The 27,557-nt window shown below is 48.2% G+C and overlaps 5 non-coding genes across 5 annotated transcripts; 3 read left to right on the forward strand and 2 right to left on the reverse strand.

Annotated features, from left to right (window-relative positions):
* The first annotated feature begins 8,272 nt into the window (after positions 1–8,272).
* On the forward strand, positions 8,273–8,344 carry TRNAT-UGU (transfer RNA threonine (anticodon UGU)). The gene has a single exon. It is a non-coding gene; the product is annotated as a tRNA-Thr (tRNA).
* A 5,003-nt stretch (positions 8,345–13,347) lies between these two features.
* TRNAT-UGU (transfer RNA threonine (anticodon UGU)) lies at positions 13,348–13,419 on the forward strand. Its single transcript has one exon. It is a non-coding gene; the product is annotated as a tRNA-Thr (tRNA).
* An 84-nt stretch (positions 13,420–13,503) lies between these two features.
* On the forward strand, positions 13,504–13,575 carry TRNAT-UGU (transfer RNA threonine (anticodon UGU)). The gene has a single exon. It is a non-coding gene; the product is annotated as a tRNA-Thr (tRNA).
* An 8,589-nt stretch (positions 13,576–22,164) lies between these two features.
* Positions 22,165–22,236, reverse strand: TRNAK-UUU (transfer RNA lysine (anticodon UUU)). The gene has a single exon. It is a non-coding gene; the product is annotated as a tRNA-Lys (tRNA).
* A 4,797-nt stretch (positions 22,237–27,033) lies between these two features.
* TRNAT-UGU (transfer RNA threonine (anticodon UGU)) lies at positions 27,034–27,105 on the reverse strand. The gene has a single exon. It is a non-coding gene; the product is annotated as a tRNA-Thr (tRNA).
* Positions 27,106–27,557: the final 452 nt, after the last annotated feature.

Below are 27,557 nucleotides of genomic sequence, written 5' to 3' on the forward strand. Positions count from 1 at the left end.
CATTCTAGCAGTGCAGGAGACGAAAGTCGAGGGCGACGACGAGACCGGGGGCATGGTGCGTCAATTCTTAGTGCGATACTGTGCTATATTGAACCATGCTGTGGGAACTTCTTCCGGTTGCGCCTTAGTCGTCCGACATAGTCTTGGAGCAAAAATAGAAGCCGTGACGTCATGCCCGTCAGGTCGGCTCATTGTCTGTGATTTTTTATTATCGTCATTGGAATGGCGTGTTATTTGTTTGTACGCTTCGCCTGTCGCTGAGGAAACACGCAGTATTTTAGATCAGCTAAAACAGTACACCCAGCGTAATAGGCTCCTCATTATTGCCAGTGATTTTAACTGTGTTCTTTCAGCCAGTGATAAAACTAGCGCTCGACCGTATAAGGATGCAAGCACCATTGCCCTAAGCGATATAATAAGGGACGATGGTTTGGAAGACGTGGCTGAATGTCTCGGTGGTGGGAGGACTACACAGTACACCCACTTTCAGGCAGCCAGCCACGCCCGTCTTGACAGAGTGTATGTGAGCCTTGATTTGATAGCCCTTTCTAAGGAGTACCATGTGAGCGCACTTTCATTCAGTGATCACTGTTTGGTCAGCGTTTTAGTAGCAAGCACGAAAGAAAAGAAAAACGGCTTTGAGTGGCAAATATGGAAATTGAATTCGAAATTACTAAGCGACGAAATGTTTATAGCCGATGTAATGAAGCAATTTGAAGAAATGATTGCTGTTGGTAACATGACATGTGGGGAAAAATTAGTGAACTTAAAGCACGTGGTTCAAATCAAGGCCTTAGAGCACGCGAGTGCTATGTGCGGAGAAAAGGGAGCGGAAGAAAAACAGATGCGCAGGAATCTGATCAGTGAGGAATGTTGGATTCCCGGCATGTTCAAGGACGATATTCGTGTACTGAAGCAATAAATAGAACAGTTTAAGATCGAAAGATACCGTGGTGTTTTGGTGCGGGCAGAACCTGAAAGGCTGATAATCGGAGAAGCACCGTGAAAAAGAGCGTTAGGCTTAGAAAAGTGGCATGCGCGCCGCAATCAGATAGCGGAAATGGAACATTGTGGAAAAGTCCGCGACGCAGCAGAAGATATCGAGCGTGCTTTCTTCGAGCACTACAGTGGTTTATTCACCGACTGCGCAGTCAACATTGATCGTTGTAAAAAGGACTTTTTGTCGTTGATGCCTAGGCTAGATGAAAGCACGAAAGAAATATTGGAGGAACCAATTTCGGAAGAGGAAGTAAAAAGTGCTATTGAAAGTATGCATTCTGGGAAGTCTCCTGGCCCTGATGGTCTAACCTCGGCCTTTTGTAAATGTTTCAAAGGGGGCGATCTCACCAGCCTTAGCGGATGTATACATCGAAGCATTCCAGCACAAAGTATTACCCCCGTCCTTCTCATCTTCCCACACTGTTCTGATGCCCAAGTCAGAAGATCTCGTTGCATTGCGAAGAGTAACTTCTTACTGCCCAATTTGTCTCACTAATGGAGACTATAAGATAATGATGAAAATCTTAGCAAAGATGTTGCATACTGTCATTGCGAAGCTTGTGCGGCCACATCAAACGTTTGGAATTAAAGGCCGAACTATCTGCTCAAACATACACGTAGCACGCGGTATCCTCGAATGTTGCGATGCAATGGGTACACGAGTGGCAATGCTAACAATTGATCTCGAGAAAGCGTTTGACCGGGGGCCTCATGACATTCTTTTGTGCATTCTAGATCATGTGAATTTGGGTAGAATAATTAGAGAGGGGGTTGCCATGGCGTACGGGACTGCTCGACGCGGCTCATTGTCAACAAGGTGGTCGGAGCGCGAATCCAAGTTAAGCTTTCGGTGCGTCAGGGTTGCCCTCTCTCGCAGCTGTTGTTTTGCTTGTATATAGAGTCGTTTTGTTTGAGTGTCATGGAGAATGACTGTATCCGCGGGTTTAAACTGCACGAGGTTGAAGTCCGCCTGTTGGCTTATGTAGACGATATTGCCGTGTTTTGCACTGATTTGGACAGTATAACACAGGCTGTCAAATGTGTTAAAAGTTTTTGTACTGTGAGCGGCAGCATGGTAAACTGGGGTAAGTGCCTGGGATTGTGGCACGGGGATTGGCGGGGGGCCCCAGACACTTTTGCCAACATGAGTTTCGTTACGACTCCGGTGAAGTACTTGGGTGTTCCCCTTCAGTGCTACAAAAAGAGTGAGTCGTACTGGAGGAGTGAAGTAGATAAGCTGCGGGACAGAGTAAACAAATGGAATCGCTGGAATTATTTCATGTTTTCGAAAGCCACAATTCGCAAGATATTTTTTAGTGAGCAAACTTTGCTATATCCTCCAAGTCTTGCATTGCTCAAGGGTAAACATCCAAACAATTCACCGGGTGTTCGCAGTGTTCGTGTGCGCATCGTCTTCGGAGAGATCAAGTCGCACCAATTTGTTTCTTCGAGTTCGAAATAGAGGACTTGGATTGTCCCATTTGTTTTTGAGACAGGTAGTCAATCGCTTTCTTTTTTCTTCAGGGACGCAAAAAACCCGTTTTGATACACTGTCTGTCAACTTTGCCTGGGCAAACACTTGCCCGATATGGTTTTCTCAGCGGGCAGTTTGCCAGGGGGTGTTTATGGTTTTCTACGTGAAGTTGTGGTTTCATGCAAGTTTTTGTCAGCGCGTTTTTCACTTCAATATTTGAGTGAAGTCAACCGGAAGAAACTGTACAAGGACCTGTATGACGTGGTTCTTCCCGTGCCTTTGTGTCGGTCTCTCTACACAGCTGGCCAAGGGCATAATGTTCTAAAGCGCGTTAAGGCAATGCTAGCACCCTCAGGTGCTAAGACGTTCTTTTTTAAATTGCACACCGGAACGCTGACTGTCAAACCGTGGTTGGCTGAAAGACGTTTCTTTGTTCCTTGGGGCACGCATTGTACAATTTGCAGGCAGGAGGAGACAATTGAACATGTTTTTCTGCATTCTTGGGATGCTTTTTTCCTCTGGGATGTGCTCCAGCGCACAACCAAAAAAGATTTCCCCCTAGATGCGTGTGGGATTCGCTACTTGCCAATAGAAAGTGATGATGGTACCCCACTCGATATGATCATGCTTATTGCCCTGCATATCATTTGGAAATGCAGAACGGCAGTAAGGCACACCGATCTCGATGCAAAAGTGGCTCACCAGTATTTTAATGATAGCATACGGAACTTTGTAGACGAACAAAAATTGCTGGAGTGCATCCCAGAGTGGTTGCCACGTGTGAAATTATTATTGGCGATAAGAGAACTTTAGCACATGTACAGCCGCACAAGTTCTGCGGTCGTTTTTACCATATTGTGAGTGTGCCTTGTGATTATTTGTGAATCTGTATTTTTTTTATCCGGGCTAAAGACCGGCAATAAAGAAAAAAAAGCCGCCATAGCTCGGTGGTAAAGCACTCGTCTTCATTCTGCTTCCGGCTCGCGAGCTGAATGGATCGCGGGATCATAGGCTCCAATGGAGCGGCATATGCAGCTGTTAGCCGTGGCAACAGGCTTTCGACGGAGGAAGATAAGGATTACCAGATTATTTTGCCTCAGCTACCTACAGGATGCACCATTTTAAACACAGTTTTTTGCACGGTGATGCTCGTGTTTGCCCGTTCCGGGTAGAAGATTTCCGGGACGCACTTCATGCTGTTGGTATGCTCTCTCGCGCCGTCGCCCTTGGAGCGTACCAGATTAACCATGTATGAGCGGTAACGATGAAGACACCTGAGGCTGCTCAAAAGCTGGCGGCACTAAAGGAGCTGGAGGTGAAGGGGCGTCGCTGCCTCGTCATCAACCCCAAGGAACAAGAGGTGTAGCTTCGTATCCACTGGCTTCTGCATGGGGTGGATGACGAAGACGTAGGGACCGCGCTCGCCTCCTTTGGCAAAGTGATTGAAGTGACCCGAGAGCGCTAGCGAGTGGATGGCGTTTCCGACAAGGGCTCGATAACCCGAGCAGTGCTGCTGCAGCTCAAAACTGGGATGAAGGTTGACGACCTGCCCCACCAGATCCACGTCGCCAGCGAGCTTGCGCTGGTGGTAGCCCCAGGTCTCCCTGCGCTACCGGGGCTCTGGCCACGTTCGACGAGAATGTAAAGTTCCTCATTGTTCCCGGTGCAGGCTTTTCGGAGACAGCGACGCGGACTGTGCACGTTCTTACGCAATAGCCGCGCGCTCGGCGCAGAGCGAGCCGTCAAGCTCAGAACATATGATGGACGTGACCGAGGCGAAGGAAGCGGCCAAAGGAGCTGGAAACGTCAATGCGGCGGCAGAAACGAGAGGGACGACCACGCCCGCCGAAGGAGGACGGAACAACGTCCCTCCCCTCAAGCAGCCAGCAGCTACACTCGATAGCGTGAGGACGGCCCCGCAAGAAAATGAGAGCCTCCAACTGGCTACGGAGGAAACTCAGGCAAAGGAAGACAACGCGACCCCATCTATTGCCCGCGTCGAATCCGTCTCGGCACCGGTCAAGAGGTACCTGCAGCAGGAGGAGAAAGTCGACGGAAAAGCCAGCGGTGACTCCGAGGCACCGCCCGCTAAGACGCTATCCGGAAGGCGCTCCACCCTCAAACCTAAGCCGAACCTGGAGGCTGACCGTAGGCACAACGCGAAGCTGACCAAAGACGAACTCGGGCGACGGCCACCGGATGGCCACGGAGGCGTCTAGCGGTCAGCTAGACGTTAAGGTGAGCACCATGCTCCAGGCCTTCTCCCCTCCGGTTTACATCAGTAATGTAAACTAAACGTTCGAGGTCTAGCCGCCAAAAGGAAACAGTCAGGTGTACAGACTACTAGTGGATCACGACGTCAACGTTTTAGCCATGCAAGAAACCAAGGTAGACGGCGAGGAGGAGATTAGGAGCATGGTGCAGAGGTTCACGTATAACTACTATACTGTAGTAAGCCACACCTTAGGGACTTCAGCGGGGCGTGTGCTGTTCGTAAGGAAGCTCCCTGGTCTTGTCAGAGAGGGTTATTACTCGTGCACTTCCGGTCGAATTGTCGTTTGTGACTTCAGCTATTGCCATGTCGAATGGCGCGTGTTGTGCATTTATGCACCTAATACGGTGCAAGAGAGGGCAACTTTCTTTTTTGAAACTAAAACATCACATCTCTGTGCGAAAAACGATAGCTTGTGTTGGGGATTTCAATTGCGTATTGAACGCCCAGGAAAGGTCTACGCGACGCGTAGTTTATGACAAAAGCAGCAACATCCTGGCGCAGATAATGCAGGAATTCGAATTAGAAGATATCGCTGACTGTTTTAGGGCTGACCGAGACGTGATGTACACTCACTTTCAGGGCACAAGGCACGCACGATTAGACCGTATCTATCTTTTATATAATTTAGTAGAAAAATGCCGGTTCTATACAGTTACCGCCATATCATATTCTGACCACTGCATAGTAAAATGCAAGGTGGGCGGCAAGAAAGAACGAAACAAATTCGTCTGTGAACTCTGGAAATTTAATGCAGAACTGCTACGGGATGAAACCTTTAACGAAAAGATAGTGGCTGCTCTGAATTCTTTTGGAACAGACAGTTCTATGAAGCTTGGTGAGGAATGGGAGTTGCTGAAACAAACCATTAAAATGAAGGCCATTGAAAGAAGTAGGGTACTCCGATATGAAGCAAAGGCCAGAGAAAAGGATTTAAAATCAATATTGGAAAAATTGGCGAAGCTCGAGTGCATGCAACCGGGCGCCTATCAAGAAGATATGCGCGCTGTTAAGAAGAAGCTCCAGGTGTTCGACGAAGAGCGCTTCCGGGGTGCGCTCGTGCGCGCGAGAGCAGAACGGCTATTATGCGGGGAAACGCCAACGAAAAGAGCAATGGGACTAGGAAAAAAGCACTCGAGACGTAAGCAGATTGACGCTATCCAATATGAAGGGGTGGTAGTAAGGGATAGCAATAATATAGGGTGTGCTTTGTTTGAGCATTACATAAAACTTCTTGCATTCAGGCCTGTACGATTTCAAGAATTTATTTTTGCAACGAATGCCACAGCTGTCAAGCGAAGTTAAAGAAACCTTAGAACGATCACTAACAGAACATGAAGTGATGAAGGCCAACGAAGACTTGAATCCTGGCAAGTTGCCAGAACCTGACGGTCTTTGTGCCGCTTGGTACAAATCGTTTAAAGGCCACATAGCTCCTATCTTAACCGCAGTTCTCAATGAAGCATACGAACTGAAAATACTTCCACCATCCCTTTGGCCAGTCCCATACAGTATTAATACCGAAAACAGAAGAGACCGACGAGCTCAAGCAACTTTCCTCCTACAGACCCATAGCGCTTACTAACTGCGACTACAAAATATTGATGAAGGTGTTGGCACGACGGGTCCAGTCAGTTATTCAGGAAGTAGTCGGCCCACACCAGACGCGTGGTATTCGTGGAAGAACCATTTTCACTAACATCCATAAGATGAAGTGTGTGTTGGAGCGTTGTCACGCCAGGTGCGATGCAGTAGCAATCCTCCAGCTATACTTGGAGAAAGCGTTTGTGTTTCTCACGAGATATTGCTTACCGTTCTTGAACACGTTAATTTTGGCCACATAATCACTGAGGGGGTGATGGCGTACCGGAGCTGCTATACCAGACTTATCATTAATCAGACGCTGGGGACCGCCATTAACGTGAAGCGCTCCGTTCGCCAAGGGGGGTTCCACTCAGTCCACTCCTGTTTTGTGTCTACATAGAAACGCTATTTCAGGCCATCATCGAAAATGAATATATTAAGGGGTTTTGTTTTCAATCGGCAGAGGTGAAGCTGTTGGCATACGCTGACGATGTGGCTGTGTGCTGTAAAGGTAAGCAAAGTGTATTGAATACTGTTAATATTGTCAAAATGTCTGGTAGCGTCACTAACAGCCACGTTAACTGGCAGAAATGTTTAGGGTTTTAGCATGGAAGATGGGCGTCCACACCAGACCACTTTTCTAACAAAAACTGCGTCACCACGCCAGTTAAGTACCTTGGCGCGCCCCTTGATGCCTACAAGGACAGCAGCGAGTACTGTAAAGAGCGGACAAAAGAACTAAAAGGAAAAGCCGACCGATGGAATACCTGTCTCTTGTCAATATACGCGAGAGCTACAGCGTGCAACATGTTTCTCGTGACAAAGATCTGGTACGTAATGCAGGTCCTACAGTGCTCTCGTATTAATGTGCAGAAACTGCACCGCGTGTTCGCGGTATTCGTGTGGGCATCAAGCTGGGAGCGATGCAGCGGAGATAATCTCTTCCGGCGTGTGAAGGATGGCGGTCTGGGGTTAGCGCACCTCTTCTTGCGTCAACTGGTGAACAGGCTCTTCATTTTTCGAGACACAAATGACCCATTTCTGCGCACCGTTATCGAAATGAGGCTGTCAAGATCACTTCCCGAATTCGCTGTAGGCACCGAAATAATGCCAGGACCAGTCCGTGGTTTCTTTCGGGAAATAGTTCAGAGTATTTCCTTTTTGCGCGTTCGCTTTTCACCTGCATACTTGTGGAGTGCAAAACGGAAAAAGCTATATCGTAATTTGTGTGACAGTGTCTTGCTTGTACCCATGTACAGAGCCGTGTACAGTGGAGGCCCAGGCCTAGACGTACTGACAAGAGTGAAGATGATGCCAGTTCAACCAGCCACGATATCATTCTATTTAAATTACATACCGGCACTTTACCTGTAAAAATCTTCCTTTAATAACGTGGGTTCTACATGCCATGGGGAACACATTGCCTTATTTGTGAAAAACCGGGAACTATAGATTGTCTTCATCCACTGTTCGGAAGGAGTCTTCTTCTGGGACGTGTTGCAAAGAACTCTAAAAAAGGACTTACCGATAGATCCCCACGGAATCAGGTTTCTACCACTAAATGACGAGGAAGGTTTCCCGTACGACGTCATCATGCTTACGGGCCTGCAATGTTCATGGCGCGCAAGAATGGCGGGCTACCATTGTGATCCGGATGCCCGACCGGCACGTGTATACCACCGGTAATGCATGCAGCTATATGTGGAAGTGCAGAAGTTGCAACTGCCTGTTCCTGAGTGGCTGTACAGGGTTGAACCTCTGACAGCACTCAAGGAATTTTATTCAGACAACGTCATGCTACAGTAGCGGACGGCAACGCATGTGTATACTACTGTTTACTGTTGGGTTTTTGTATTCATTCCCCTTTTGTTTGGTCTCGTTGTATATATCTAAGGAATGGGTGGTGTTGCGATATGTAGAGGACTGGCAATAAAGAAAGAAAAGCCGCCGTAGCTCAGTGGTAGAGCACTGGTCTTGTAAACCAGGGGTCGCGAGTTCAATCCTCGCTGGTGGCAGCGCACAATTTTTCTATATACATATTTTATCAGCGTGTAATGCAAACGTTACATGGCTGAACCGTTTTGTGCACCTCATCCCGGCGCCGCTGTCGCTCAGTGGTTTTCTGCTTCCAGCAGCCGAGCTGAGCAGACGCAGGATGGCAGGCCCTTCAGGGGTGGCTGCAGCGGCACATTTCGGCCGCGGTAACAGGTCTTTTGACGTTGAAAGTGATTACGAAGTTGTATTGCCAAACGTGCCTACAGGACGAGTTGTTTTGAATACTGTTTCTTTACATGCTAACGTCCGTTGCCGGCCATACCGAGTGGAAGACTTCCGCGACACATTGGCTTGTCTAACGCTGCTCCCCGAGTTTGTTGCCTTGGGGGCGTATCGTATGAGCTATGTGTGGGCGGTGAAAAGGATCCTTGGCGTCGGAGGCCTCAAGGTAAAAAAATTCCCGCTGCCTCGTGATCGACCCAGCAAATCAAGATGTGGGGATGAAGGTACACTGGCTGCTTCACAATGTACTCGACGAAGACGTGAAGCGTGCGTTAGCGCCGTACGGCCAAGTGATGGAAGCAGCAGGGAGCGATGGCGGGTACACGGCGTGGCCGACAAAGGCTCAACGACCCGTCTGGTAACGCTCAGGTTGGAGGTGGGCCTTAAAAGTGATGACCTGCCTCATCAAGTGAACGTGAGCGGCGAGCAAGCCCTTGTTGTGCCTGGAAGAGCGCCCATTTGTTTACGCTGCCGAGCAAAAGGGCACATTCGTCGGGACTGCCGAGTGCCGCGTTGTAGCGGCTGCCGGAGGTTCGGTCATGAGGAACACGACTGCACGCTTTCCTATGCCAGCGTCACCGGGCCTGTGGATGGTGGCGACGCCTCTGAGCTACTCATGGACGAGGGTGACGCTGAAGACGCAGCATGTTCGGCCGACAGAGCCCGCTACAGAGTGCTGGCGACGCCAGAACCAACCACACTAAAAGGGCAGAGCACGACAACGGGGCAGGAGCCCGCAGACCAGCCGTCGGAGTTACAACCAGGCACTTCAACGGCCTCAGAGAGGCCTCAGTCTTGTGAAACTTCAGCCAAGGAAAGAGAGGCGACACCTCGACAGGACAACATGGATGACAGTGAGAGCGCAGCCAGTGGCCTGGCCGGTAAGCGCCCTTGGGATGAAAGTAGAGATGAGACAAGTACCTCCGATGGCGTCGAGGGCGGAGAGCCACCGACGAAGACAACTGGGATTAGGCGTCCGACTTTCAAACCGCGGCCAAAAATTCTGGTCGACCCACGGGCAGAGGCCAAGCCGCCTCTGCCGTCTACATCACCTGGGTAGATGAGACTGTCGGGATTTTCGGAAGGGATAGTATTCTGTAAGAGACAAATGTGAAACTGTTGTGTGGGAGCCGCGACGGAAAAAAAAACAGAAAAAGCCGAGACGCAGGTAAGCCATACGATTTCTATGTTTTCTGGTGAGCATACAAGTAGGAACCGTGTGGTAGGCCTGCTCATAGCGACATGTTCTTTAAACTATAAACAGCCTTACGCGTAGCAACGCTCAACATTACAGGAGTTGGGTCTAGGAGGCGGCAGTATCAGTAGCGTCGTCTGTTTCTTGAGAACGACGTTGATATTGCCGCCGTGCAGGAAACGAAAATCGAGCCCCAAGAGCAGACTGACCGCATGCTTTCGCCTTTCCGCTCCCGATACAATGTATGTGTCAGCCATTCTCATGGCACAACCGGTCGCTGCTTGCTTTTTATGAAGGATAGCATTGGCATTGCAGTAGAATGTTTACATATTGATCAACTAGGACGATTAATTGTGTGCGATTTTTCCTTTTCTGGCACGAGTTGGTGGATTGTTTGTGTATATGCACCAAATAGGGAGCAAGAGCGAAAAATATTTTTCGGAAATCTTGAAGTGAACTTATCGTGTAATAGGACAGTTATTTTTCTAAGAGATTTCAACTGTGTTTGCGATCCCGAAGATAGGGCAAGCAAAACGCCGGTGCGTGATTATAGCGCCTTGTTGTTAAATGCAATGGTTCGCGAGCGAGAGTTGGACGACGTAAGAGATGTGCTGTCTCAGAGCACCCAGTACACACATTACCAGCTTAGCAGTCAGGCGAGGCTTGACAGAGCCTACGTATCTGCATCATTACTTCCTTTGTGCCGAGATTATACTGTGAAGCACGTTTCTTTCAGCGACCATAGCCTAGTCATGTTCACCATCGATAAGAAAGAAAAGCAGAGATTTAGCTGGGACCTATGGAAATTGAACGACAAGCTACTCGATGATGACACATTTTTAGAGAAAGTTCAAAGTAAATTAGACGAAGTACGCGAGTGTAACACGGGCAAATTAATTTATACATGGGAGTGTTTTAAAGAAAAATTAAATATGGACGCGATTGAAAGAGCATCTTGTATAAAAGACCCCGAAACAACGGAAGAAAAGCAGTTGCAGTGTCAGTTAGATTTTTTACTCTGCCAAGAAAGCGCGCAACCGGGCATGCGCAGTAAAGAAATTAAAGATGTGAAAAGAAAGTTGGAGACTATAGACGTAGAAAGGTATAAGGGAGCTGTGGTGCGCGCACGCGCCAAAAGGCTTTGGTGTGGCAAGACGCCCACGAAACGTGCGCTGGCAGACGAGAGGAGCTACGCGACTAAAAACGAAATCAAGGCGATAGAATATCAAAACGTCGTCACAAGCGATAAAGCAATATTTGAACAAGCGTTTGTGGAACATTATCGCGAAATATTAGGGAGCATAAAACAGGGCAGTAGCACATTCAAGGATTAATTCTTATCACTTATGCCGCAACTCGACGACGACATAAAGGCAAGCTTAGAGGCGCCTATCACCGCGAAAGAAACTGAAAAATCAATTGAAAAAGTGACCTCTGGTAGGGTACCTGGTCCAGATGGCCTAAGCGCAGCTTTCTAAAAGAAATTTAAAAGCCCTGGCATATGAAAAGGCATATGAAACGAGGCATATGAAAAGAAAGAATTACCAGGGTCCTTCCGCAGATCACTCATTGTGTTGATTCCCAAAACAACAGATCCCGCGAAACAGCAATTTATTGGATCGTATCGGCCCATAACCTCGGCCAATGTTGATTATAAACTGTTTATGGGTGTTTTGGCTAGGCGACTTCAAAGTGTTATTAAAGAAATCGTAGGGCCCCATCGGACCTGCGGCATCAAACGCAGATCTATAACGACGAATATTCACGTTGCAAGGAATATTTTAGAATGCTGTGAAGATTTTGAGAGCAGGGTAGCGATGCTACAAATCGATCTCGAGAAGGCCTTTGACCGCGTGAGTCACGAGATCCTTTTGTGCATCCTCGACTACGTAAAACTGGGATCTCTGGTTTTGGAGGGGGTACGAATGGCATACACTGGATGCACTACGAGGATTGTAGTAAACAAACAGCTCAGCGAAAGCATTCAAGTCTTATCAAGCGTAAAGCAAGGATGTCCTGCGTCAGCATTACTTTTCGCTCTCTACCTAGAGCATCTTTGCCAAAAAGTGCTTCAGAATGATCGAGTTCGTGGATTCCGCTTGATGACCGCGGAAGTCAAAGTGCTTAGTTATGCGGATGATATCGCAGTGTTCTGTGATGATCAAGAAAGTGTGAGAGTGGCAGTAAATGATGTGAAGACATTCTGTGGGTGCACCGGTAGTAGAATTAATTGGAATAAATGCCTCGGTATGTGGCATGGAAATTGGCAAAGTACACTCTCATTGTTTGAAAATGTCACATGGACAGTGACGCCTGATAAGTACCTAGGCGTACCGCTCCAGCACTACCGGGACACAACAGAATATTGGAAGAATGAACCGGAGCAACTACGCCAGAAGACCCAAAAATGGGGTGTCCGAGAATTTTCACTGTCTACACGTTCAACTGTGTGCAACATATTTCTTGTTTCGCGAGTGTGGTATGTTCTTCAAGTGTTATCTATGACGCGTAATGCAGTTAAAAAGCTACACAGAGTGATGGTAGTATTTGTTTGGGGTTCTGCGTGGGACAGAACCAGTCGCAGAAATTTGTTTCGATCTGTGCGCGGTGGGGGGCTTGGCCTAGTCCACCATTTCTTGCGGCAGATCGTGGCTAGGTTTATTTTCTTACGCGATCAAAGCGATTGCTTCTTGAGAACAGTGTTACATGTGCGATTGTCATATTATTTGCAGAATTTATTGTATCAACGGTCAATGTCAAACAAAGACGGCCAAGGGGTTATATGCGTGAAATCATTGGTGCTTTCGAAATCCTAAAAGTACGCTTTTCAATGGGGTATCTCTCTGAGGTGACGCGTTAGAAATTATACAAAGATCTTGTAGAAACCATGTTGCCGCTTCCTGTATACCGATAATTGTACTCAAGAGGTCCAGGGGACGATGTTTTAGGAAGAGTTAAAAGGATGCCTGTACGACCATCAGTAAAAACGTTATCTTCCAGCTACATAGTGGCACATTCCCTACAAAACCTTGGCTGCGAGAAAAGGGCATTTTTGTTGCCTGGTCTGAAGACTGCATCATCTGCAAAAAGCCGGAGACAGTTGAACACATATTTCTGGATTGTAGTGATGCAGTCTTTCTCTGGGACATCCTCCAGAGGACCTTGAAGAAAGACTTGCCCACTACCCCGTACGGCATCAGTTTTCTGCCTGTCAAGAACGTAGGGGGTGTGCCCTACGGCATGTTCATGGCACTAGTACTCCACAGCGTGTGGAGGACGCGGATGGCCGTGCGCAACGAGGACTTGCATTCGCGACCGGCACGAGCGTATTTCATTGAGAGTGTAGAATACTTGAGAGAAGTGTACACAGTTCAAACTGAAAAGCCTGAGTGGTACCCCCTTTTAGGGGAACTATCTATGATGAAACAACTGCGTTTTTAACCCCTCACGTGCTGAAAGTGATGTAACAGCACTTTTAAAAGTGGCAATGCACTGTACCTAATTGTATTGTATGCCAAGCAGGCAAAAAAAAAGAAGAAAAAGAAAGCCGCCGTAGCTCAGTGGTAGAGCACTGGTCGTGTAAACCAGGGGTCGTGAGTTCCATCCTCACTGGTGGCAGTGCATAATTTTTCTATTCCCATATTTCATCTGCGTGTAATGCAAACGTTACATGGCTGAACGTATTGTGCGCCTCCTCACGGCGCCGCCGTAGCTCAGTGGTAGAGCACTGGTCTTGTAAACCAGGGGTCGTGAGTTCAATCCTCACTGGTGGCAATGCATACTTTTTCTATTCACATATTTTATCGGCGTGTAACGCGTACGTTACATGGCTGAACCGTTTTATGCGCTTCTTCATGGCGCCGCCGTAGCTCACTCATTCTGCTTCCGGCTCCCGAGCTGAACGGATCGCGGGATCATGGGCTCCAATGTAGCGGCATATGCGGCTGTTAGCCGCGGCAATAGGCTTTCCACGGAAGAAGATAAGGATTACCGGATATTCTTGCGTCGTCTACCTACAGGACGTATTGTTTTAAACACAGTTTTTTTGCACGGCGAAGCTCGTGTTCGCCCATTGCGTGTAGAGGATTTTCGAGACGCGCTTCAAGCTGTTGCTATGCTCTCTGGCGTCGTCGCCCTTGGGGCGTACCAAATCAACCACGTATGGGCGGTGACGATGAAGACAGCCGAGGCTGCCCGAAAGCTGGCGGCACTCAAGGAGCTGCAGGTGAAGGGGCGTCGCTTTCTGATGATGGACCCCAAGGGACAAGTGATGCTTCGTACGCACTGTATTCTGCATGGGGTGGATGACGAAGACGTGAAGACCGCGCTGGCCTCCTTTAGCAAAGTGACTGAAGTAACCCGGGAGCGCTGGCGACTGGATGCCGTTTCCGAGAAGGGCTCTACGACCCGAGCAGTGCTGCTGCAGCTGAAGACTGGGATGAAAGTTGACGACCTGCCCCACCAGATCCGCGTCGCCGGCGAGCTTGCGCTGGTGGTAGCCCCAGGTCGCCCCATCAGTGCCTGCGCTGCCGGGCCTCCGGCCGCGTTCGACGAGAATGTTAGGTTGCCCGCTATTCCCGGTGCAGGCTTTTCGGACACAACGACGCGGACTGTGTACGTTCTTACGGAGTAGCCGCGGGCTCGGCGCAGAGCGAGCCGTCAAGCTCAGTACCTATGATGGAACGAAAGCCGGAGGGGAGAAAGCCCGGAGCATGGTGCTCACCTTAACGCCTAGCTGACCGCGAGACACCTCCGTGTCCATCCGGTCGCTGTCGCCCGAGTTCGTCTTTGGTCGGCTTCGGGGTGAGCCTACGTCAGCCTCCAGGTTCGGCCTAGGCTTGAGGGGGGAGCGCCTTCCGGGTAGCGTCTTAGCCGGCGGTGCCCTGCTGCAGGGACCTTTTGACCGGTGCCGAGACGCACTCGACGCGGGCGCCAGTTGGGGTCGCGTTGTCTTCCTCTGCCTGAGTAGCATCCGTAGCCGGTGTTGCATCTGGGTAGCAAGCCCCAAGGGTAGCGTTGGCCTGGCGGCCTGGGGCACAACTGGAAGCATCCGAAGGTCCCGGCAAAGCATGAGTCGACTGGTAACAGAACAACTTGTTTATTCTAGCATCGCAAAAGAGTGGGCGGTCAGGTCGACCGAAGTGGAGAGACGGGAGAGCACGTTACTCGACAGAAGAAATCGGAGCCTCTCTCCTGGCGTCCGGGGGCAGCTGCTTTTATACTCTCGGAGTCGCGGGCAAGAAGGAACGTCTCTGGATGAGGCCACGTGACGGCGGCGCTCGGGCACGTCGAGACTAGAAGGTGACGCATCCGACGGGCCGGCGCCGGTCAGACCTCCTCGCTTCACACTTGGGGAGCTCCTCTCCCCGGCTGCCGCGCCTTGACAAGCGTGGGCACCAACATGCACACACACACACACGCACACACGAATACACGTGGCATTGAAACATGCCTGGACGTGCTTGGAGGGGAGGCGTTGCGGCAGCGCTGAACGGGCCAAAATGTCCGCCGCTTTGAACGAAGCCCCGGCGTCCGTTGCATCCGCGCCGGCTATACCGCGCGTCGTAGGCGAAACGTAACACCGGCTGGCGGCTCTCATTGCCTTGCGAGACCGTCCTCACGCTTTCGAGTGTAGCTGCTGCCTCCGCGGGGGGGGAGTGTACATTATTCCGCCCTCCTTCGGTCGGCGTGGTCGTCCCGCTAGCTTCTGCCTCCACGTTGCCGTTTCCACCTTCCTTGGCCGCTTCCTCCACCTCGGTCGCGTCCATCATATGTTCTGAGCTTGGTGGCTCGCTGTGCGCCGAGCCCGCAGCTACTGCGTAAGAACGTACACAGTTCACGTCGTTGTGTCCGAAAAGCCTGCACCGGTAACAACGGGGAACATTACATTCTCGTCGAACGCGGCCAGAGCCCCGGCAGCGCAGGCACTGCATGGGGCGACCTGAGGCTACCACCAGCGCAAGCTCGCCGGCGACGCGGATCTGGTGGGGCAGGTCGTCAAGTTTCATCCCAGTCTTGAGCTGCAGCAGCACTGCTCGGGTTGTAGAGCCCTTCTCGGAAACGGCATCCAGTCGCCTGCGCTCCCGGGTCACTTCAGTCACTTTGCTAAAGGAGGCCAGCGCGGTCGTCACGTCTTCGTCATCCACCCCATGCAGAAGCCAGTGGATACGAAGCTTCACCTGTTGTTCCCTGGGGTCGATCACCAGGAAGCGACGCCCCTTCACCTGCAGCTCCTTGAGTGCCGCCAGCTTTTCGGCAGCCTCGTCTGTCTTCATCGTCACCGCCCATACGTGGTTGATTTGGTACGCTCCAAGGGCGACGACACCAGAGAGCATACCAACAGCTTGAAGCGCGTCTCAAAAATCCTCTACACGAAATGGGCGAAGACGAGTGTCGCCATGCAAAAAAACTGCGTTTAAAACAATACGTCCTGTAGGTAGCCGAGCCGAAATTATCTGGTAATCCTTACCTTCTTCCGTCGAAAGCCTGTTGCCGCGGCTAGCAGCCGCATATGCCGCTCCATTGGAGCACATGTTCCCGCGATCCATTCAGCTCGGGAGCCGGAATCAGAATGAGTGAGCTATGGCGGCGCCGTGAAGAGGCGCACAAAACGGTTCAGCCACGTATCGTAGCGTCACCGAGCGGCTGGTTGATCCTTTGTCGATGCAGCCCTTGACATTCCACTTGTCTCTGCTGATTTCCGTCACTTTTCCAAACGGCTCCAAAGCCACTCGCACGTCTTCGTCCGGTACGCCATGAAGCAGCCAATATAGCTTCAGTCGGACACCTTGGTCGCGCGGGTCGATGACCATGCAGGGGTGGTCTTTAACGTTGAACGCTTCCGCTCCTAATATCTTCCTCTTGCCTTCCTTGTCCTTAAATGTCACTGCCCGCAGGTGATTCATTTGGTATGCCCCGAGGGCAACTACTTCCGGCAGCAACGAGAGACGTGCAAGGCTATTTCGGACATGCTCCACTCGGTACGGCCTGGCTTTCACTTCGGCATGTAAAAACGCGGTGTTTAAACAGAAGCACCTGTGGGCAGATGAGGCAGACCAACCTGGTAATCTTCAGCCGGCTTTTCAGTACAGCTAATACTGAAACCGCCCCTACAAGGGAGCACATGACAGCACGTCCGTAGGCTGTGAAGGCCAGAAGTGGAAGGATGACTGAGCTATGGCGGTTTTTTTTTATTCATTGCCTGTTAGCGATACAATACGAAAGAAAACATGCAATGGCTCAATTCACAATTTTGAATTCCATGGAAAACCACATTCACAATAAAAAAAAGGGCGATAGAAACACCGTCTGCATTACACAATATACAGCTTGGTTAAAGGTATTTTGTTGTCGTGAAGTGGTCAAAGATCCATAGCCACTCTGGGGGCCCGGATAAAGACCTATATGCGTCACGCACATATACAGTATTTCCAACAAAATTCTCTTTTGCTGGTCGTGAAACTTGGTCTGTATTTCTGACCGCCATTCGCGACCTCCAGAGACTGTGCATGCACAACGACATTATTAGGTCATACGGCACCATCGCTGTTTGCTCACTAGGAAGAAACTTTATACCGAAAGGCGGTAATGGGAAATCTTTTTTTGAGAGTTCTCTGCCGGATGTCCCAAAACAATGTGGAATCCCAGCAATTCAAGAAAATGTGCTCTATTGTCTCGGCTTTTTACAAATGATACTGTTGACGCTCCCAGGCACAAAGATACCTTTTTCCTGGAGCCAAGGTTTGACAGGGAGTGTGCCGCAATGTAACATAAAGAACAAAGTTTTGGTGGAAGCCTTCACAGGGAAACCTTTTACACGTTTCAGCACATTCCGCTCTTGTCCTAAATGATGTGCTGAACGATAAATCGGCGTAGGGCACATGACATAAATAAGGTCCTTGTCAAGCTTCTTTCTGGAAACATCTGAAAGATAATCTAGTGAAAAATGCGGTCTGAGAAAACGGACACTATCCACAACTTCACGCATAAATCTTTTCGCAGCTACATTACGAAGCGTGTGTGACGTAACAATACAATCAGCCAATGCATCACACAATCGCTCTTGAATAACAGTGCGCAAAAACGCGTCACTTTGGTCGCGGAAAAACACAAATCTCGACACGACCTGTTTCAAGAACAAATTAGACAAACCTACACCTGCATTCCCCACCGCATGAAACAAGTTTACACGACTCATCCTTTCCCAACCAGATGCCCACAAAAAACAGCAAATATTTTGTGCAATTTCTGCACACAAATCCTTGACATACACAGCTTGTAACATATAAAACACTTTCGCTACCAAAATGAAACCAGGTGAAATCGCACGGGTGAAACTAGACATACTTCGTCCGCCCTACTTTGATGTCCGTGCTTTCAATTTTTCACTTGGCGCTGCTCACTGGCTCGTTGCATCTTTATAATATTGAAGCGGAACACCAAGGTAGCTGGATGGCACAGTTGTGAACTTTTTGCTTTCATAGTATTCTGGCTTATCTTCCCATTATCCGTGCCAGAAAGCTAAACAATTCTGCCAGCTTATGGCACTGCCAGTAAAGCTGCAAAATCCTTTCGCATCCTTACGGCTTCTTTACCACTTGTTTTGTCTCCACAAAAAATTGCAATGTCATCTGCGTAAGACAAGATTTTCATTTCATGTGTGACGAAACGGAAACCTCGTATATTCTGGTTGTTGTGCACTTTAAGACAAGAAGGTTCCAAGAACAATGCAAATAATAATGCTGAAATCGGATCTCCCTATTTTACACCCGTTACAACTGATATTCGATCACTTAATATCTTATTAATTATTAGATTGGTAGTACAATCAGTGTACGCCATATGTCCTTATCTAGGACCACCTTGCCAACGTTAGTATATTCCAGTAATCAAAAGATCGCCTCGTGTGCTACCCTATGAAAGGCTTTCTCAAGGACCAGCTGTACCATCGCCACGTGCCCACATACCATATCACAACACTCCAGTACACTTCGAGCTTTGTGAACATTCGTAAAAATTGTCCTCCCATTTATGCCATATGTTTGGTGTTTACCAACTGCGAATGTTATTACACTTTGCAGTCTTTTATCTAACACTTTCATGAAAACCTGTACTCAACATTTGCAAGACTTATCGGTCGATATGCTTCCACGAAAAGTAATTTCGACAATATGGCTTGTTTTAAAAGATTGAGGCATTCCATGGCTGTCATACGCTTCATTAATAACATGGTAGAGTATTTCAGCCAATTTCTGTTTAAAGGCTTTGTGGAAAGACGCACCAAGGCCATCAGGCCCAGGCGATTTTCCTACACTTAACTCCTTTATTGCGGTTTCTATTTCTTGAACACTAATGGGAGCTTCCAGTGTCTTTTTCGCATCGTCGTACAGCCTCGGCAATAGTGACATGAATTCTGTAAAGAAGCCTTCGTGTACAGTTGTCTTACACCCAAGCAAACCCGTGTGTCTTTCAACAAATGCTTTCTCGATCACATTTGGATCAGTACTGACTTTATCACGATAGAGAAATTTTTCGATTTCGTTCTTTGCGCCGTAGCATCTTTCGTCTCCCAGTGCACGCTTGGTTGGGGTTTCCCCCAGCCAGAGCCGTTCAGCCCGTGCTCTTATCACGGCCCCTCTATATTTTTCAGCAGCCATAGCTTCCATCTTTCTTTTAACTTCTTTAATCTCTTTTGAGAACAGTCCAGGTATTGTGGTTTCAGCATTTAAAAGATAGTCCAGAGTATGTCGCAGTTCTTTTTCTTCTTGTTTAGATTTGTGCCGCAGTGCGCATGCTCTATCAATTGCGGTAATTTTAACATCGATTTTAAGTTGTTCCCACAAGGCACCAAAACTGTCAGACTTATCAGAGTTAACAGCTTCAATTTTTTTCTGTCACGGCCGGCATAAATTTTAATCATGTAGCAACTTTTCGTTATGCTTCCGAAGATTCCAATTAAACTGAAATTTTTCGTTTAGTGCCTATTTTAAACATCACCAGGCTATGGTCACTGAAGCTTACATGCTTTACCATGTATTTGAAGCATAATGGCATAAGGCTGGCTGAAATGTATGCGCGATCTAACCTGGCATGACTCGCACCTTGGAAATGCGTATACTGCACACAATAACCACGGAGTAAATCCCCGACATCAAACACATATTTTTCTTTTGTAATTGTGTTCAATAGATCAGCGATCACATCTCGAATAGGTACATTTTTCATTGTGTCCTCAGGCAAGCATACACAATTAATATCACCAAGAAGCACAACTTTCCTTTCACAAGACAAAAACGGTTCAACATACTCGAAGAAACCCTTGCGCTCCCTCTCTGTAATCGGGGCGTAGATGCACAAAAGGCGCCACTCAGCTTCATTAAAAAAATCACAGAGGACTAGCCGACCGTGTTCACTAGTGAGGAATGCTTCGTCTAATATTCCGATACTAATGCGCAAAAAAGGGCGCAACCTCCGGACTTGCCAGCAGCATGACAGACACAAACGTTATATCTTGGTTTAAATATTTCGACCATCCGGTCTGTAGCTTCCTGACTATCGATTTTTGTCTCCTGAATAGCCAAAATATCTATGTCATTGTCGAGCATTAGGCGGCTAACTTGCACTTGCCGTCGTCTTGCTGTCAATCCTCGTACATTTAACGTTGCAGTACGAAGTGCAGAAATATTGGGGTCCATTGTCTTATTTTTTTCACAATACCTAATATGCTACGCCAACACAGGAGAGGGAGACTTCCATCACTGGTCAGTGTGCACAGCAGGCTGATTCGTCCACACTGGTGATCAGCCCAGCTTCTACCTTGAAGACACTCAACTCAACCAAAGCCTCTACATGATTGTCACACATACAGCTGAACAAGAAGACAAAAAAATACCCCCGCTAGCGCGGAGGCACTCGCGGCCCTGGCAACTGGTCTGGTGGGACCGTCGGCTTGGGCTTGAAGTTGCTCCTGCGAGTGGTCCTTGATTTCAGCGGCGGTGGTCCCACAGCACTTGTTGGGTCGGAGCAATCCTCGTCGCTAGCTACCTTCTCATGAGGTCTCTTAGTAACAGCTGTTGCAGGTTGACTTTCTTTTTCACTTTTCGGGAGTGCCTCGTTCTCAGAGTCATGTTGCGAAGTTGATGCGCCATCCCCAAGATTTGTTTCCATCTCGGGAATACTTTCGGGTGTGCTTGGGTGGCCCGGTTGTTGTTTTTCGTCCTCCGTTCTCAATTCTTTGTCCTTTACAGAAGAAGCTACAGGCGGGTTCTCTTGCCTGCTCGCCTGATGCCCACTTCGTACAGAAGCTTCTTCGGCGTCGGCCTGGTTCATAAAGTGCTCTTGCACAATGTCACTTCCGCCTGTTCCGGTTACATTGGCATAGCTGCGTACACACTGGCTCTCCTCGTGGCCATAGCGGCGGCAGGCACCGCAGTGCTGTACCCAACACTCGCGCCGTATGTGCCCGGTGCCGTGGCACCGGAGCCAAGCAGCGCTCTACCAGATACGAATACAAGTGCGTTGTCTTCGCCTATGCGCAACTGGTGCGGCAGGTCTTCGACCGTCAAACCGGACTTCAGGCGCAAGGACACCAAACGTGTGTGAGAGCCCTTCTCGTAACAGCCTGAGAAACGCTGCTTTGGAAATTTCAGTACCTTTGCCAAAAGGTGCCAAAGCCGTTCGAACTTCGTCGTCGGGCGAGGGAGTCCCATATCCTGTTTGCGCGGGTCAATAACTACGCACCGGTGCTCCTTGAGGCTGAACGCCTCGAGTGAAAGTATATTTTTCTTTGCGTCTTCATCCTTGAAGGTTATCGCCCACACATGATTCATTTGATAGGCCCCAAGGGCAAGCACTTCCGGCATAAGCTGTACACTTGCAAGCGCATCGCGAAAACGTGCTACGCGATACGGTCTTGCTTTTAAGTGTCCGTGCAAAAACACTGTTTTACAAACCGTCATACCTGATGGCAGATGAGGCAAAGCAAGCTGATATACTTGGGTAGTCGACTCCGTAAACCGGATTCAGCGGTCCTGCTGGGCCGCTTCAACCGCCCCAACGGAGCAAGGCATTCTGCGACCGTGCCATATGGTAGCCGAAAGTAGAATCACTGAGCTATGGCGGCGCCGTGGAGTGGCGCACGAAACGGTTCAGCGCTGCCACGTTTGGATTACACGCAGATAAAATGTGTGAATAGAAAAAGTATGCAATGCCACCAGTGAGTATTGAACTCACGACCCCTGGTTTACAAGATCAGCGCTCTACAACTGACCTATGGCTGCGCCGTGAAGTGGCGCAAAAAACGGTTCAGCTATGTAGCGTGTGCAGTACACGCAGATAAAATATGTGAATAGAAAAAATATGCGCTGCCACCAGTGAGGATTGCACTCACGACCCCTGGTTTAAAAGACCAGGGCTCTACCACTGAGCTATGGGGGCTATTTTTTTTTTCTTTATTACTGGTTTGGCACTTCCAAACACAGCACTCATAAATACACTTTTAAAAGTACAATAAAAGACGCGTGAGCCTTTTCACGGCTGGACTGTGAAGCTAAAATGGCTTCAGAGAAGCCAGCTTATTAAGAACAGGTATCCAGTCCGGTGGGTCACTCTGGATGTTGAAAACAGCTCGTATGTGCAGACAGTTTTCACTGAAGTTTTGCATCGCAGATCTTGCGTTCACATCCGTATTTCTGAACGCCATCCTCGTTTTCCACACACTATGCAAACACAATAACATGAACATGTCGCATGGCTTTCATCTGGATCTTCACATGGCAAGAATCGGATACCAAAAAGTGTTACTGGCAAATCTTTCTGAAGCCAGGGCTTTACAGCGAGCGTACCCGTGTGTAGTTGGAAAAGAATTATTCAGATGACGCTTTTACTGGCATTTTTCGAACTCGTTTTAAGACGTCTCGTTCTGGTTTTAGTTGATGGATGGAGCAGTACAACGGTATTGGTTAAAAAAACATCAATTAGATCGTTGTGCAAATGTTTACGCGCCACTGCGCTCAAGTATTCAAGAAAAACCGTGGCTTCAGTACTTGATATGCGGACGCTATTTCGCGCCAAAAATTGCTGAGTGTTCCACGCGTATCTACATGTGATGCAGATACGCGTACAAAACATCACTTTCGTCTCTCAGAAAGAAAAAACTTTGAAACTATTTGCTTCAAAAATAAATAACATAGACCAAGCCCTCCGTTTCGCACCGAAAGGAACAAGCTTGACCGACTGGTGCGTTCCCTGGTAGAATTCCATATATAGGTGGCAAACACTCTGTGTAATTTTTGGGCGCAGATTCTGCTCATACTGAACACTTGAAATACATAAAACACTTTTTAAAGTAAAAACACATTACAGACTGTGGCGCGTGAAGACATAGAAAAGTTATGCCATTCCCATTTTTCAGACTGATCCTGGATCCTTTCTGTCTGTCCTGCCCAGTATTCTGCAGTACTTCTATAATGGTGAAGAGGAACCCCCAAGTATGTATCAGGAATACTTGTCCATCTCATGTTCGCATACGCCTCCGGCGCTTGCCCCCAATTTCCATGCGAAATGCCCAGAGATTTATCCCAGCTAATGGCACTTCCGGTAGCACTACAGAATGATGTAGGTTCCTTAACAGCTCCTTTAATACTGTCCTTGTCTTTGCAGAATATGGCTATGTCATCGGCATATGCCACTATCTTTAGTTCAGTAGCATAAAAGGAGTAACCTTGCACCATTTTATTTATGCGAATTTTAAACATAAGGGTTCTAAATAAAGTGCAAGAAGAAGAGACGAACACGCACACCCTTGTTTATACCTGACAGTACTGGGATGTTCATCACTTAAGGTGTTGGTAAGGTTTACTGCACACTCCTCATACATCATCCTGATGCCATAAGTGATAACGCTACCTACATTAAAATGTTCTAATAATAACTGCAGTATGTCATGATTAACTCTATCAAATGCTTTCTGATGATCCAGTTGTATCAGCTATGTTGTCTAGACTCATGTCACAGCATTCTAGGATATTTCTAGCGGTGTGCATATTTGTGTAGATTGTCCTTCCTTGGATGCCGCAAGTCTAGTGAGGTAATAAGAGGTGTGTGATAACGCTCTGGAATCTCTTGGCTAGCACCTTCGCAAAAATTTTATAGTCTACATTCGTAAGACTTATAGGACGTTAGGCCTCAACAGCCAACAACTTCCCGGGATCATGCGATTTTGCAATGAGTACTACATAACATTTGATAAAAGATAAAGGTGCTCTTTTTTGTTCATAGCATTCATTTATCACGCGATGTAACGCTTCTGACAGTTCTTCCTTGAAGCTTTTGTAAATGGCAGGCCCAGGTGCTCTGTCAGTGCTTAGTTCATCAATGCCCTGTTTTACTTCATTCAGACTAATTGTTTGTTCAAGCATTTGTCATACTTCATCGCCTAGCCTTGGCATGAGCGACAAAAATTCGTTTCGAAAAGCTTCTGTATCTTTTATTTTTGGGCTTAGCAGTCTTTGACAGCATTCAACAAACGCTTTCTCTATCAGTTCCTTGTCATGCGTCACATCGTTTTTATGTGTTATTCATTTTATCCCTTTTTTTACTGCTTGCCTTTTTTCTTCACCCAGTGCCCGCTTAGTAGGCGTTTCCCCTAGCCATAGTCTTTCAGCCCGTACTCGGACGATCGCTCCACGATATTTCTTTTTATCAATCACTTCAAGCTTACTTTTAAGGTCGGGTTGTTCCTTGCTAAAGTGTTCAGGGGTAGCACTCCGAACTGCTATCATATAATCTAACGTGCTCCTCTGTTCTTTCTCTTGCTGTTTTTCAATGCTGAGCAGCACACGAGCTCGTTTAATCGCCGCAATATTTACTTCATTTTTGAATTGCTCCCAAAGCGCTGTGAAATTCGTTTTTTCAACCGAACATATTTCCTCTATCTTTTCCTTTACTTTTTTAACAAAAATTTCATCATCCAACAGTGTATCGTTTAATTTCCACAAATTCCAAATAAACTTGGACACTTTTGTCTTGGTTCTTGGTGTCGCTATCACCAAGCAGTGATTGCTAAATGTGACGTTCTTTACTTTGTATGTAGTAATGTGTAGTATGACAACTGCAGGAACACATATGCCATCTAGCCTAGCGTGACTTACAGCTTGGTAGTGTGCATACTGTACGTGCTCGTCGCCGTCAAAAATGCAACCAACGTCGTCTAGCTCAAGTTCGTTTACAAGCGCGTTTAGCAGTGTCCCTCTTCTATAGCGGAAAGACAATCTGTTGGCTCTGTCTTGCAGTCTGCACACACAGATAAAGTCTAAAAAAAATTAAGGTTCTTTCGTACGTCATGCAGGTTCTAATGTTTCCTATATATTCTACGCGTTCGTTAATGTTATTCGGTGCATATACACAAATTGCACGCCAATTGAGGCCACAAAAGCTAAAGTCGATAACGAGTAGCCTGCCGTCATCACTGGACTTTAGAGAGTGCGCTACAATATCGGTGCATTTTGTAACAAGTATCATTCGACCCGCTGAAGTGCCTGTTGCATGAGACACACATGCATTATACCAATCCTTGAAAAGCTCGACCATTCTGTCGGTTTGCTCTTCACTTTCTACTTTGGTTTCCTGCACTGCCTTTATGTCAATGTCATTTTCCAACAAGAGACGGCTTAACTGGTACTGCCTCCTGCGGGATGCCAAACCACTCACATTCAACGTAGCTACACAAAGGGAAACTGTCAGATTAACAGCCATTTTGGATTAGCAAACAGACGGAATGGTACTCATATCTGGACAGGCATTGATAGAAAAAACCAGCACAGGGCGCATTCTACTTGTCCGCTAGGTAACGTCTTATACAGAGGACAGGCAGGGTTAACACACTTCGCGCCCCGCTAATTCGGGGCGATGTTGAAGTCATCCCCCTATCAGACGGTATCTTCGCTTTCGGTTTGAGGCCCAGCCGCCTCGTTATAGCGGTCTTCAGCGACGGCTCGCCGCTACTCGACGGTTCGGGTGATTCTTGAGATCCGTCAGTGGCCTCGCGAGGCCTCTTTGCAGCTGCTTTAGCGGCTTCTGTCATTTCAACATCCTCAATGCCTTCGGTCTCGTCTTTTGCGGTCGTCTGTGATGCGCTTACTAAAACGCATCCTTTCTCTCATTGACGTTTTGGTCGCTAGTCGGCTTCCCAACCAGCACGCTCTTTGCCTCGCCAGATAGGCTGCCGCCGGGCCCAGTGGAGTTTTCCGGAAGTGGAGACGCCTCAGAGGGTGCGCTGTCTGCCGCTGGGTCTTCGGTCGTTGCTCGGGAGGCTGCATGGGCGTCAGCATGATCCATTATATGTTCAGCCACCTCGTCTCCTTTAACTGGGCTTGTTGCCACTGCATAGGATCGCACGCAGTCTTGTTCATCGTAGCCTAATCGTCGGCAGAGTGCACAGCGTGGTATGCGACACTCGCGCCTGATATGTCCACTTCCATTGCACCGGAGGCATAACGGGGGTCTTCCTGGTACATGCACGAGCGCTAAGTTTTCCGCGACGCGCACCTGATGAGGCAAGTCTTCAACTGTAATTCCAGGCTTTGGCAAGAGTGTCGCCAAACGGGTGGTGGACCCTTTATCATTGCATCCTTGTACTCGCCACTCTTTGCGGGTGATATCTGTAACCTTTCCGTAAGGGGCTAACGCTGCTCGAACTTTGTCGTCGTGAACGCAATGCAACAGCCAATAAAGCTTCAATATGATGCCTTGGTTGCCGGGATCATAAACGACGCAGGCTTGGTCTTTCACGTTGAAAGCTTCTGCTGCGAGCATCTTTTTCTTCGAAGATTCATCACGGAAGGTCACCGCCCACACATGATTCACTTGGAAGTCTCCAAGGCCCATCACTTCTGGCAGCAGTGCAAGACACGCGAGCGCATCTCGATAGCGCTCGACACGATACGGCCTGGTTTTAATGTCCGCATGCAAAAATACTGCGTACAAAACTGATGTACCTGAAGGCAGATGAGGGAAAACAACTTGATAATCCGCGTAAGGCTTATCCGTAACCTGGTGCCAGGGCCGCTCTAACCGCCACTAACGGAGCAAGGAATTCCGCGTCCGTTCACTGCGGTGGCCGGAAATGGAATCCCCTGAGCTATGGCGGCGCCGTGAAGTGGCGCATAAAACGGATCAGCCATGTAACGTTTGCATTACACGCAGATAACATATGTGAATAGAAAAAGTATGCACTGCCACCAGTGAGGATTGAACTCACGACCACTGGGTTACAAGACCAGTGCTCTACCACTTAGCTATAGCGGCGCTGTGAAGAGGCGCGCAAAACGGTTCAGCCATGTAGCGTTTGTATTACACGCAGATAAAATTTGTGATTAGAAAAAGTATGCGCTGCCACCGGTGAGGATTGAACTCACGACCCCTGGTTTACAATACCAGTGCTCTACCACTGAGCTCTAGCGGGTTTTTTTTTTTTCTTCATTTCCTCGTAACTGAAATGCAATGCGCAATACATTGTTAAACATAGAGTCAGCATAGCTTATGCCGACTCGCTGACATTAAAATTGCTTGAATTTAGCCAATTCATCAAACAGCGGCAACCACTCGGGCGGTGCTTTCGGAACTTTGTACACTTGACGCATGTAGACAACACTTTGAATAAAGCGTTCTCGGACAGAACGGACATTCACATCAGGATGACATACCGAAATTTTTCTGGACCATATACAATGGAGGCTCTGCAGCATAATACTGTGATA

Source organism: Dermacentor andersoni, chromosome 7 (assembly GCF_023375885.2).
Source record: "Dermacentor andersoni chromosome 7, qqDerAnde1_hic_scaffold, whole genome shotgun sequence".
Classification (NCBI taxonomy): domain Eukaryota; kingdom Metazoa; phylum Arthropoda; class Arachnida; order Ixodida; family Ixodidae; genus Dermacentor; species Dermacentor andersoni.